Source organism: Sycon ciliatum, chromosome 3 (assembly GCF_964019385.1).
Source record: "Sycon ciliatum chromosome 3, ocSycCili1.1, whole genome shotgun sequence".
In the NCBI taxonomy this organism is placed as follows: domain Eukaryota; kingdom Metazoa; phylum Porifera; class Calcarea; order Leucosolenida; family Sycettidae; genus Sycon; species Sycon ciliatum.
This window is the reverse complement of record NC_088645.1, coordinates 19,179,406-19,192,946: the sequence shown is the minus strand read 5'-3', so window position 1 is coordinate 19,192,946 and position 13,541 is coordinate 19,179,406. Positions and strand designations below refer to the sequence as shown.

General features: G+C 45.4%; 1 protein-coding gene across 1 annotated transcript in view; it reads right to left on the bottom strand.

Annotated features, from left to right (window-relative positions):
- The window catches only part of LOC135811667 (fibrillin-1-like), a 120,575-nt gene that overhangs the window by 37,917 nt on the left and 69,117 nt on the right, over positions 1 to 13,541 (bottom strand). The gene's annotated exons all lie outside the window — the stretch shown is intronic.

The following is a 13,541-nucleotide window of genomic DNA, read 5'->3' as shown; positions in this document are numbered from 1 at the left end:
AGTTTTTACGATTTGATTGTAAACTCATGTCATTTCCAAACTAAAGTAGGTCCATAGTGACATAATAACATAATCGAAATGGTGATGGCTTGATGGAATGCACATGACCTTTTTTACCTCACTCTTGCCACTCGAAAAGAAAAGAAAAAAACATTACTGACGCACATGAACCTGCTATACTCACAAAGAACATCCTAAACCCTATATAAAACAATGAAAGAGGACGAAAAAATTGTTTTTACTTCGAGTTTCAAGCCCTAAGCGATCACCAGAAAATAGTAGTGTGTAGCTCTGCCTCTTGGTATTTAGTGCTCTCTTGGACAGCCTGGAACCTCTCTGGTTTTAACCCAATTTAGTATTGTTGGGCCGAATCTAGAAGGCCGCAATTATCCGTAGTATACATGTACATGACATAATAAGATGTCTTACCGTGAGCCTCGAGGACCATTATGGGCAAGTAACCCGTTTTTAGACGCGTTCCCTTGACTCGACACCCTCTTGCGCATTTTGTATTTCTAGTCACCAAGATTCTGATCTGAACTGGACGATGACCTCCATACAATTGAACAGGACTCATTGTTTCATAGTTTGAGTCCTGAAACACCTGTGTTCCACATCGCAACGAAGATTTCTGGAACAAGGTCGTCGAACTATTGGCACCCCCAGGACCGTGATACTTTCTCTCCACTTTCACAGTGCAGCCTCCGACGGTGTTGAGAATGACAGATGTCAGGAAGGCCCTACACTGTGCTTCAAACGTGAGATTAAACCAATTCCGTTCATTGACCAAACTTACGTTGATACTTTGCTCATTCGTCGTCTTGACGGTAAATCTGAGTTGTCCAGACCTCGGCTTGGTCAGGTGCAAATTTCGTAGGTTCGTTACTTTACATGCCGTATGGACTTCCTCGGCAGATGACGCGGAGCATCCAATCAACAGGAAAAGCACTGTGGAGGAGGGAAAACAAAATATTCCATACGTTTACATGAAAACTAGTGAATAATTTTCATTCATGTACTGTATCGGTGCAATTTTACTTATCTAATTGTGTAGATAAACCTTGTATTGTAGAAACAGGTTTTTAGTTTGACAGTATAATTATTACAAGGCGGTGGAACACCGTGTTCGATAGCAGTGTCCCCTACTAGAACAAAACATGGTTTGTAGAGCCTAGGTCTTGCGACCATTTGAACCGCATGGGTGCCAGACCCGGTTCTGACCCTCATTATACCGGGGGACTTCAGGTTTTCTTCTTATTGTGTCATCGCGTTCGTTAAGAATTTATCTCCTTACTTTTACTTCGAAGTATTTAATACTCTTTCCTTCCTTTTTTCAACTTCTGCCCATGGCGTCTCCCCCTCAGCTTGTCAGCTGACAACATGTGTTTGTTACCTTGAACACAGCCCTACTGGAAAACAGATCTATATGGTAGATTATCTATACAGTAGTACGGATGCGTTTCTGTTCCTGGTGCTTACATCGGACGCCGTCAGATCGTCCCATCGCGTCCCTTCAATCCTTACGTCGAGTCCCGTCGAATGTGAACTAGGCTTAAAGAAAAAACAGGAGACACCGGATATGCCACCGATGTGAATTTTATTCCACCAGTGAGGAATGGCTGAAGCAAAGCTTGCCCATCCTCAGCGCGGAACTCGGGGATCGATATTTCACAGTAAACCAGACCAAGACAGAGTTTCACACATTTCGCGAGACACAGCTACGACTGCTCTTTCCATATCTATCTGCCCAAGAATTCAAACGCCCTGCGTTATGAGAGGTGCAACATTGAGCCACGGTCTGACATAGTCGACATAAGGAGATTGTACTTCTTTTGAAGTGGTTACCTGGCCATATTCTCAGTATGTAGAGGGACGCACCGCCATGGATCGCGCTGATGGGTTATTTTGAAGAAGACGCTAAGGCTGGGCACAGCCGCCAAGGTCAACGCAAGCGCCGCGTATGAGAAGTGACTTTCAGAGAAGGAGCATTGAGTTGAAGCGGGGCATTCAGCGGCAGAAAGTGAGGACCATCGCTCCAGCTGACCTTCCATGATCTAGGGTCAGAGGCCATCAGCTAACTAATTTTTTTCACATCGGCAATGGAATTCACAATGAATATCACAGAAGCGGAATACAATACTATAATTGTGCTAGCATGATTATGGAATCCAATACACCACACCACCACATTGCGCTCTTGGCCGATCCAATCGCTACACTCACATCACCATCACCACAGCGACGACAATTCCGGTAAATAGATTGATATTGACAGTGACTCTCCAGACAGCTTTTTCGCTCCTCCTGAGCTCGTGAGTGGAGGCATATGATGTTGAATGGAAGAATAAAAAGAATATACTGATCTGTATAGGTCTAAATTGGCGCAATTGCGCTCATTCTGCATAGACACGTGGCATACTCTAAGTGACAAAAGTGACAAAAGTGATAACAAGGGCAGGTGATAACATGGTCAGGTGATAACGACGCGCGCTCATAGCTGGGATAGGAACTTGTAGCACGTGTGAAAAGGGTGGCGCAAAAATTAAACAGCAGTCTAACAGCAGAAAAGTAAGTTTTTGTATTTGCCACAAAACAAAGATACTGCGGAACTATTTAGCCCTATAAAATTATAATAATAATAAGAGTATTTCGCTCCTGCTCTTGTAGCAGTTGAGCACTCTTGCGTGGGGTAGTGCCTTTGCTGTTTGCGTTATGCAGAGCTCACTGACTTGTCAGTTTGAGCACTCTGGCAAGGTACGTTCGGGCCTGATTGGAAATTTTTATTTCCATTGCTATCAGGTTCGGCCTCATTTCCTCTGTGCTGCGCTGATGAGTTCAAAAAGAACGAAACAGCATGCTGTCCGCAGATTGAGTATTTCACTCCTGCTCTTGTAGCAGTTGAGCACTCTTGCGTGGGGTAGTGCCTTTGCTGTTTGCGTTATGCAGAGCTCACTGACTTGTCAGTTTGAGCACTCTGGCAAGGTACGTTCGGGCCTGATTGGAAATTTCTATTTCCATTGCTATCAGGTTCGGCCTCATTTCCTCTGTGCTGCGCTGATGAGTTCAAAAAGAACGAAACAGCATGCTGTCCGCAGATTGAGTATTTCGCTCCTGCTCTTGTAGCAGTTGAGCACTCTTGCGTGGGGTAGTGCCTTTGCTGTTTGCGTTATGCAGAGCTCACTGACTTGTCAGTTTGAGCACTCTGGCAAGGTACGTTCGGGCCTGATTGGAAATTTTTATTTCCATTGCTATCAGGTTCGGCCTCATTTCCTCTGTGCTGCGCTGATGAGTTCAAAAAGAACGAAACAGCATGCTGTCCGCAGATTGAGTAATAATAATAATAATAATAATAATAACGAAGGTACGTGTTGGGTCGTAAGTATCCACGCAAACACACATCCAGTGAAAATAAGGCACTTGTCAAAGTATCCGAACGTTTTCGGTCCCTTCTCATCAAGGATAATACAGGGAATGGCTCAAGTTGGAAAGACTAAAACTTATATAGCGTAAAGATATGAGATAACAACACTCGTGACAAGGAGGAAAAAGTATCAAGTTCAGCACGACACAAAACTCGAACGAAATAATAATAGCGACAAAAACATAGTGAGCAAATTAAGTTACATTGTTAACACCTCGACGAGGAGTAACACCAAACAATTGTAGCGCCGTGGTCGTCCTCCAAAATGTGCTGTCCAGTCCATCGGTGGATCTTCCTCTTCCTGTGAAGATGTCACTGCATGCCCGTCCTCCTCCGCGTGTGTAGGGCAGGGTCCAGCTGAGAACAGCATGAAAGATGGTGAAAGACCGACACGTAAACCACCGAAATTGACAAAGGATCTGTCTGCGTCGGGAAGGGTTACGCGAAGCCAAGTAAAAATACGGACTGGTGAGGACGCACGTACAACGACAACGGAAGTGACAACAACAGTCAATATTCGAAAACGTGGTAGACCGCGAAAACGAACCTCAATATCGAACACCGGACAAGTTGGAGTAAGAAGATCAATAGAAATCCGCAATGGAGGAGACGTAGCTGAAAGGACACTGGGCATCGCGCACACAACGGCTAGTGTCAGAAAACGTGGAAGGCCGCGGAAAAGCAAAGAGAGGGATAGTGGTGATGCCGCGAAGAGGCGAGATGACGGGACATTGGAGGAGACTACACCCAACGGAGCTAAGAATCGCACTTCGTCCATCAAGCAAAATCTGTCAGCCCGTACCAATTGTCGTGAGTTGTACAGTGATAATGTGTTCTCAATATTGTCACGTGGTAGATGTGCGTTGCATCTGGCTGTGTTAGAAGCTTTGTATATCCGTAAGTTAGATCCTGAACTTTGCGTACAGAAAGAAAATGTGTTGTCGCTACAATTATTTGGTGTTACTCTTCGTCGAGGTGTTAACAATGTAACTTAATTTGCTCACTATGTTTTTGTCGCTATTATTATTTCGTTCGAGTTTTGTGTCGTGCTGAACTTGATACTTTTTCCACCTTGTCACGAGTGTTATTATCTCATATCTTTACGCTATATAAGTTTTAGTCTTTCCAACTTGAGCCATTCCCTGTATAATCCTTGATGAGAAGGGACCGAAAACGTTCGGATACTTTGACAAGTGCCTTATTTTGACTGGATGTGTGTTTGCGTGGATACTTACGACCCAACACGTACCTTCGTTATTAAAGTATTACCCGCCTCCGACTTCTTGTAAAATAATAATAATAATAATACTAACTAGTTTGAGGAAAAGAGACAATAGACAATAATAATAATAATAATTTGGAAAGGATTAAGAGAACTTCAAATTCAAAGGATCAGTCCGAGAGGTTAACTGCCTGAAAAGAGAAAAAAAACGCCAGTGCCACCTGGACTCGAACCTGGGACCCTGCTTGTCATGAGCAATGCTCTAACAACTGAGCTATGGGACCAGGCTGAACCCAGAAGGCGCTGACAAGTCTTTCACTCCAAAGGCAGCTCACAACACGTGCCACACATACTGATGGTACTTGGGTCTTTTTCCCTCCCCCAGGGGACCAACCACGGTCAGTTTCTGGAAACTACCAGAGGTGAAAGAAAGTGATCAAATTTGGAAAGGATTGGGAGAACTTCAAATTCAAAGGATCCGTCGGGGAAGTGAACTGCCTGAAAAGAGAAAAAAACTGATCCTTTGAATTTGAAGTTCTCCCAATCCATAGCTCAGTGGTTAGAGCATAGCTCATGACAAGCAGGGTCACAGGTTCGAGTCCTGGTGGGTCTGGCGTTTTTTCTCTTTTCAGGCAGCTTACTCTATTTATTGCGTTGATTACATTTTTATCTCCACGGAAGCTTTTTAATAATAATAATAATAATAATTTGGGAAGGATTGGGAGAACTTCAAATTCAAAGTATCAGTCGGGGAAGTGAACTGCCTGAAAAGAGAAAAAAACGCCAGACCCACCAGGACTCGAACCTGGGACCCTGCTTGTCATGAGCAATGCTCTAACCACTGAGCTATGGGACCAGGCTGAACCCAGAAGGCGCTGAAAAGTCTTTCACTCCAAAGGCAGCTCACAAAACGTGCCACACATACTGATGGCACTTGGGTCTTTTTCCCTCCCCCAGGGGACCACGGTCAGTTTCTGGAAACTACTAGAGGTGAAAGAAAGTGAATAAATTTGGAAAGGATTGGGAGAACTTCAAATTCAAAGTATCAGTCGGGGAAGTGAACTGCCTGAAAAGAGAAAAAAACGCCAGACCCACCAGGACTCGAACCTGGGACCCTGCTTGTCATGAGCAATGCTCTAACCACTGAGCTATGGGACCAGGCTGAACCCAGAAGGCGCTGACAAGTCAGGGGTTGGTCCCCTGGGGGAGGGAAAAAGACCCAAGTGCCATCAGTATGTGTGGCACGTGTTGTGAGCTGCCTTTGGAGTGAAAGACTTGTCAGCGCCTTCTGGGTTCAGCCTGGTCCCATAGCTCAGTGGTTAGAGTATTGCTCATGACAAGCAGGGTCCCAGGTTCGAGTCCTGGTGGGTCTGGCGTTGTTTTCTCTTTTCAGGCAGTTCACTTCCCCGACTGATACTTTGAATTTGAAGTTTTCCCAATCCTTTCCAAATTTAATCACTTTCTTTCACCTCTGGTAGTTTCCAGAAACTGACCGTGGTTGGTCCCCTGGGGGAGGGAAAAAGACCCAAGTGCCATCAGTATGTGTGGCACGTGTTGTGAGCTGCCTTTGGAGTGAAAGACTTGTCAGCGCCTTCTGGGTTCAGCCTGGTCCCATAGCTCAGTGGTTAGAGCATTGCTCATGACAAGCAGGGTCCCAGGTTCGAGTCCTGGTGGGTCTGGCGTTTTTTCTCTTTTCAGGCAGTTCACTTCCCCGACTGATACTTTGAATTTGAAGTTCTCCCAATCCTTTCCAAATTTAATCACTTTCTTTCACCTCTGGTAGTTTCCAGAAACTGACCGTGGTTGGTTCCCTGGGGGAGGGAAAAAGACCCAAGTGCCATCAGTATGTGTGGCACGTGTTGTGAGCTGCCTTTGGAGTGAAAGACTTGTCAGCACCTTCTGGGTTCAGCCTGGTCCCATAGCTCAGTGGTTAGAGCATTGCTCATGACAAGCAGGGTCCCAGGTTCGAGTCCTGGTGGGTCTGGCGTTTTTTTCTCTTTTCAGGCAGTTCACTTCCCCGACTGATACTTTGAATATTAATAATAATAATAATAATAATAATAAATTGTTTGCTCCCCACACCGGAGCTCGCGCTATTCCGCCGACTTTACTTGACACTTGACTGACTCACGACTGCCATCCAGAGCATACGAGAAGTCCATCGAACCTTCGACTCGGCAAACCTGCAAGAAAGCACCACTCCCTGCTCAATACACAGTGTTTCGGGGAATTCACCCCTCATCAGTTGAGCTTGAGTAGGCTGAGGAAGATTGTGCCTGAAGAGCACCACTTATATAGTGCTCTCAAGGCACAAACATCACCAGGGATACAACTTACAGAGACGCTCCGTTTCAAGCGCGACAAACGCCTTGGATGGCAGTCGTGAGTCAGTCAAGTGGCAAGTAAAGTCGGCGGAATAGCGCGAGCTCCAGTGTGGGGAGCAAACCATTTCTTACAAATCATCGCCGAAGTCGCAACCACTACTTCGTAATAATAATAATAATAATAATAATAATTTTATTAGGATGACCAAAAGGCTGACCACCTATCGTGAGGTCCGTCGCATTGAAGGATGATGGTACAAGAGAGTACAGATTGGGAAGGGTAACGGCATGCCAGCGAGTAATCCTGAATACTGACAAGAATGTTTGCGCAGCTCTTTCTTGAATACATGGATAGAAGATCAGTCTATTCTTATTATTCTTCCATTCAACATCATATGCCTCCGGAGGAGCGAAACAGCTGTCTGGAGGGTCATTGTCAATATCAATCTATATACCGGAATTGTCTTCGCAGTGGTAATGGTGATGTGAGTTCGGAGTTTGGATCGGCCAAGAGTGTAACGTGGAGGTGTGGTATATTGGATTCCATTTTGGTCGGGTCGTCGCTACTTCTTCTCAGCATATTTACACTTGGAAGTACTACAGTTACTTCGTAACTAATTTGTCAAGGGCCAAGTCCTCCACCAGGGAGGAAGCCCCCTTGGCGGAATGTGTAGGAAGGCGGGCGAGTGGGTAGCCCATATCCTGTCTGTGTGTTCCAAACTCGCTAGACAGAAGTATTTGGAGCGTCATAATTGGCTGGCCTCGTTGGTTCACTGGTCGCTCTTTGTTGTACATGGCATGCCATGTCAAGACAAGTACAGCAAGCACCATTGTGATCTGGTGCTTGAGCATAACGCTATAGTGCCGTCTGGCACGAAAATCTCTCCGCAGAACCACATGATCAAGATTCTGAAGGACCTGCCAAAAAGGCCCTGAAGAAGGCACTGCCAGACCTGGTGATAAAACGGCACTTGAGAAGCGTGTCAAGTATCAACTCCTTTCTCGCGATGTACATCCGCTTTGGCAAGTTTAGACTCAGATTATTCCTGTGGTAGTTGGATTGTTGGCCACTGTTTCCTAATTTAGACTGGATAGCTTGACATTATTGATATTACCAGCCGCTGCTCTGTGGCAGGATTTCAAAAGAAGGCAGTTCGACAGCTGTTCTGCGCAAGGTACATTACCGTTCGTCAATGTCGTGCAAGGTTTTTGGAGGAGTTGATTATCAAAAAACTGGTGGTATTATGGCCTATGTTCGATGTAAGTTGTCTTTCTCGCCACTTAGGTCTTATATTATGTGTCTCCGAGGCTGCAGGAAGCTGTTTGTACCTATCGTGGTTCCATAGGCTAGTGCTTCGTCTGCTGCACTCGCCGTGTTGGAGCCTGGAGGCCGTAGTTCCGGTCTACAATAATGGATTTCACTTTTTTGGGGGGGGGGGAAGTTTACGCTATTGCATATTGTGTGCTCCGTGTGTGGCTAGTTGCGTTTTTTTCTTTAATTTTGAGTTATTTTCATTTGCTTTCAGTTCCTTACATTTTTAAGTAGTTGTGGGTTTAATCGCATTTCTATTATTGATCAAGGTGGTATTTATTGCCCGAAAAAGACGCTTGAAAAAAGTAACTCGTGGTGTAAGTCTTGTGGAAGTCCTAAGAAAGGCAAAGGAAACAAGCACAACTGCACATAGAGCAAGATCAAGTCCGTCTCGATGGCTTCTGCCTGCTGTATTCCGGCAAATCCTACATGTAGGATGGAAAGCATAATAATATTATTCTTCGCTTCAAAACATCCAGACTTCGTCACAAACATAATGTGTTTTCTTCTTTTCATTCTCACAGGGTTGCTGGGGATAATGGCAAGACTGCCCATGTCTTTTAAAATTGTAAAAAGAGTTTCTTCAAACCGCAATCCTACATGTAGGATTTGGCATATCTTTTTTTCTGGACATTCTGTGACCGTGGATAATCAAGAGAATGAAAGTGGTTGCAATGGCATAGTTTAGTCGCTATTGTTTATCAGAACCACAGAGAAGTCAGTACTGCTGAAGTTCCAAATGGAACATCGAGCAAGAGGATCAGTAGTTCCCCCTCCCCTCTCCAGAATTCTTCGAGAAACCAGGAGTGAAAGTGGCCATACATGATGTACATCTAACTTATGTGGAATTTGTCAGCCTAAAGAGAGAAGCTTTTTCTCCTTATTCATCACATGAAATATGATTCAACATACCTGCTCTTGTTCTGGGCCCAAATAGCAAAACATTCGACGAAAGTGCCCGGTGGTTGATTTCATAGACTAATCCATTTTATGGATGTCTCGGCATATGTGTTTCTATTGAGTCACTCCTATCAGTTAGACTATGCAGGATGTCGACTCGTGAGGGACCAGTGCCCATTTTTGATGCCAGATCCCCCCCCCCCTACATCCCCAGAGATGCAACATCGCCCTGCGCCTTGACCAGAATGTATGTCTTTCAAGTCGATTGTTGCTTTTTTTGCTATTTCTGGGCGGCAGATGTCCATGCTTTTTATGTGTGGGCATGACATGCTGCCGAGACAATTTTGTCTTACACAACAAGTTCAATTTTAACGAACAAAAGTTAATCCTATAATGTAAGATTAGGTGTGCCGGAGTAAGAAGACATACAAAGCGATGCGATAACCCTACGGTAGAATGGCCAAAGTCAATCATGGTATGCCATCCCAGACAAATCCTGACCAAAAATCGGTTGAAAGAGATTTAAAATGCCAGCTAGCCTATGATGCCAACAACTAGCTAAGATGATACTAGCTAAATGCTTCTATAGGCTTTCCTCCCTGCTCGATTCATTCCTTTTTTCATTTTCTTATACTTTAACCGTGGCTAGGAATGACCATCATCTCTGTAGTTCCTCGCCATACTACCGTTACTGTTACTAAACTTCCGTATCCTATGAGAGTGAGTGGAACAAATAAATGAATAACTTCCTAAAGAAGCATCTCACCTCCGATTAACAGCAGAGCTAGTGGACAATGTGCAGGACGTGTTGACTGACGATGCAGTAGCACTCTGGCCTGCGCCATACCCTTCACCTCCGCCACGCTGACAACAAAGTACAGAGCAATTAAAAGGCCAATGGGCTTGCAGACAGTGCTCCCGTTGTGCCTCTAGTATCGTGGCTGTGTAGAACGGCTTTCCCCAATGACCATTTATACGTTTCTTTACTGTCCTTCGAAGCCACCAGTACAAACTACACTTGGCGACAGTTGTTTTCGCGGTGGTGCTGCCTAAGTACGAGATATTGTAGCTTCACTTAGCAGGATTAAGGAAGTGTTATATAGCTGAGGGGAACAAATACGTTGAATGCAAGTAGAGTGGTATGCGGTGCAGGTGTTCTCCAGAGAATGCAATCGTGTATGCCATGTAATTGCCTGTACAATACCATAGCAAGGTTTTAATCGAAATGCAAGTTTGTTGGACAGATGATGTGACATGGTAGAGCAGTGGTGATCATCTGTTCAGCTCTAATTTAAGAACGGAATCACGCTCTACCTGGATAATGTAATCGTGAATTGTGAACCGATACATAACAAAACCCTTCTGGTTTGCTACATGCACTGCAGAACAAGTTTATGGGGTCTTCTTCAGGCTCATCAGTGTCACGTCTGGCTGAGGCCTGCTACTACCAAACAAATATGTTTCCTGCTCCTGAAGATGTTGCTTTGTTCGTCTGTTTGCCACTACATTGTATAATGTTCAGCGAGAAGATAGTTGCCTGAGCGATAGACAGATATTTTTTTTGGCAGGTGATCTCTCGATAGGCCTCGAGCCACTGGGTCATCCTTTACAATAATATACACATTACAATTCAAGCGAGTAGATCTACAGATAAGACTCCGCAACGGAATGCACTTGGCACACACATTATACGATGCACGCAAAACTTCAGCTTTCGAATCCCTCAAACTACACGCATACCCAACCAAACAAAATGTTTATACTCGTCCACACAGACACCCAAATTCATTGATGCATACGTGCACGGATACATTTGTTTTACTAAGTACACAACCGAATCGTGAGAAGGGGAAAAGAGAACAGAATATACAATAACAAAACAGCAGGGTGAGTACGGGGCTGCAAAGCAAGCCTGTGCTGGTAAAGGCAAGCCCACACCACCGACCTATGGTCTCGGCGTTGGTCATGGGTTTGCGCCCAATCGTGTAAACGAAGGGGTGATTTAGTGCAATAAAGGACAAGAGGTGAGGTAGAATGGTTGAGGAGAGAGAGAGGCAAAGAGCGAGAGAGAGAGAAAAAAAAGAGAGAGAGAGGCATACATACGCGCACACCTATTTATACAAGAAAATGATGCACCTATCGAGGGAAGAAACTTGTTGCCACAATGTCTTTTCCCGGCTCCTCCCTAGTGCTAGCCGTTGCAGGCTAAATTTTATTTTTCAAGGAGAGTTTTCTAATATGGCACCAATCGATTTAGCATGGTATTGTCATTCCTCCTGCAACGTTTTGCTGATTTGGAGTCAAAACAGGCAAAATGCCTAATAACATTGGACCCACTGTGAATAACATGTTAAAGGATATTGTGGAGAAAAAACAAAAACAAAAAAACAAACAAAAAAAGTAGATACAAGAGTAGATACAAGAGAAAAAGAGAAAGGAAAAATGACGGAAGGTTGGTTGCAACGAACAGATATCAATCCAGTAAGCATTGGAAAACCTATGTCGCTGATAATATATACTGCAAGGCTTGAGATTTAAAATCCAAATACCTATTTTGAGCTTAATGGGCCCCACCACCACACTCAATCATTCACCCCAGTGGATTATGGATTTTGTAGGAAAAAACACGTACGATCCACTATAAATAAAGTATACAACAACAACAACAACAAGCTCCGCCGACCACCTCTTAGCACTGTAGCCTCTCGTCTCCCTCAACGGATCCCCAGGACGAACAAAAAACCCTCGCATTTGCGGTGGCAACATCTTCGAGGAGGGAAAAACCAGCAACTAACCAGGAATCACCAACAAAACACGTGTAATACAAGGTGAAATTTGCGACAGCTGTCTTTGTCCCGTCGCAGCATGCATGTAGCATGCACGGGAATGGAATGAGATGAGTCGTTTTATTACAACAGCCTAGTGGCTTCGCAGCACTAAGACAACTGTGGCTGGGGAAGCTTCGGAAGTGTTGTGCGCAACTCACCACCTCGACCAGCATGTACACCATCCAACACGCGTTGAAAATGTATTAGACTTTGTTTTTTCCGACTTCAATACCCCAGTATCAACTAATGTGCTTGCCCCCCCCCCCCCTTCGCAGGTCCGACCATGCCGTTTTTATATGCACTTTCCAAGCATTTTCCGCCCACCGCGTTCCAACAACAACTCGCAAGGTGTGAAAATACGATAGTGATGACTGTAACAGACTCAGGGCATTTTACCGCAGTCACGGCTGGCGGTCGATAATGTCAGACGATTCCACTCTGTATTGCGAGCGATTAACCTCGGCTATCCTGCAAGACATGGACCAGTACATCCCCACCAAAGTATTCACCACTCGTTCCTCTGCCCCCCCCCCAACTGGTGGACTCCAGAGTGAACCATTTCTGAAGAGGCAAAGGAGAAGCAGCGGAAGAAGTGGAGGCAGAATCTGCACCGGGATGTCCTCAAGACTTCTGTCAACCGATCTGTTCACGCACATACGTCTAGCGTCAATCGACTGCACCACACACTCGGCTGCCAGTCACTTAGTGATAAAGAGTGGTGGAAAAACATGAAGAAAACCACTGGCGCTACACGCCACTCCACTGATGTTCCTGTTCTAGTCGATAGCCGTAGCAAGGAGTTCCACACCTCAGCAGAGAAAGCTGAGTGCCTGGCAAAGCATTTCTCCTCGAAATGCAGCTTGGGTGACCGAGAACTGACTATCAATGACCCTCCTGCGGTGACTACCCCGACCAACGAGCCATTAGAGCACGCTCATTTCCGAGAAGCTTCATTTCGGCGGCATCTTGCAAGGCTAGTCCCAACCAAGGCATCTGGACCTGACGGCATTCCATCTCGGGTATTGAAAGAGTGCTCTAAGGAACTTGAAGCTCGCTCACGATGTCCCGGTATACAAGAAGCCGTCTCGATCTAGGCAATTAATCTACCGGCTGTGTCCTTGCTCTCCATTTTATGCAAGGTTATGGAGTGTATTGTAAACCAACAAGTCGCCAATTTCCTGGAGCGCAACGACATGCTGCCTGACAGCCAGTTTGGTTTTATACGTGGCCGTGGCACAACTGACCTCCTCACAGCACTCCAGAGCGAATAGGTGCAGGTTGTAGCTAAGGGGGGCTGTGTCCCAGTAGTAGCAATAGATATTGCCGGTGCGTTTGACCGCGTCTCTTTCCCGTTGGCCTCCTCAACAAAGCAGAGCGAGTAGGCAACGGCAGACCTTTTATCACTTGGCTTTGCTACCACCTGAGTAACCGCTGCCTAAATGTGGTAACTGGAGGCCCCGCTTCCAAGAAGTACTCCATCACTGCCGGAGTGCCCCAAGGCAGCGTCCTGGGCCCCACACTCTTCATATTGTTT